Genomic DNA, 1,031 nt, shown 5'->3' on the forward strand with positions numbered 1-1,031 from the left:
AATGCAAAACTTAGTCATGTTGGACGTTTTCTCTACTTCGCAACCGTTTAAGAGTTATCTTCAATACGGCATGACGGATCCTGCTGTTTTCTCGTCTGAAAAACAGATTAGTCGTACTGATATATGTGTATGTTTGTACTGAGCTATTTTTTGTAGAGTAATTTTAAATGGTTCCGAAAAAATGTTCTTATACTGATGCTTGCATGGTTTTGTACTAAACGTGTTTTCACTAACTAGACTTTGCTTTGTTTTTTTGTGAGACCCATCATGCTGTTTTTTCGTGAGAAAAAACAGAGTACTTGTACTGATCTACGTGTGTGTTTGTACTGATGTATTCTTCGAAGAGTAATTTTGAAAGGTTCCGAAAAAAGAGTACTTGAACTGATGTCCGTATGGGGTTGTACTGAGCGTTTTTTCACAGACTAGAGTTTACTCTATTTTTTTACCGAAAATTGTTTCATCAATTGTTCGCAAATGATAGTACAAACTAAGATATGTGTTGGTTTGTACAGAGCATTTGTTTCATCATTTGTTCGCAATTGATAGTACGAACGGAGCTTTGTTCATTTTTATACTCAGCATTCTTGTCAGTGCCAGGATCTCCGGATTTATGTTGTTTTGTTCTGCGAACTTCCTCAAAATTTTATTGGTAAATCACACTGTTTTTTTTCTTTTGCTAAATTTTTGTCCTCTGAACTTGTGACCTATGGAGTTTGTACTGATATGAATCGTTTTGCCGAACCGCCACAATTTTGTGTGTATTGAATCACTATATAACTTAGAACCAAATTGTTTTTCTTAACATATATTTGAATTGTTTCTATATGTACATTGAATTGGGGAAGAGTAGCAATAGTTATACATACTTTATGGATAGTAATACATGAATTTCTTGGTAAACTGAAGAATGTACTCTGGACCGTAATACATGTCCTCTCGAGTTTGTACTGATGTGAATCCTTTTGAACTTGCTCTCGACGGTAATACATGCCCTCTTGAGTTTGTACTGATGTGAATCCATTCGAACTTAC

This window comes from Triticum aestivum, chromosome 4A, assembly GCF_018294505.1.
Source record: "Triticum aestivum cultivar Chinese Spring chromosome 4A, IWGSC CS RefSeq v2.1, whole genome shotgun sequence".
NCBI classification, from domain to species: domain Eukaryota; kingdom Viridiplantae; phylum Streptophyta; class Magnoliopsida; order Poales; family Poaceae; genus Triticum; species Triticum aestivum.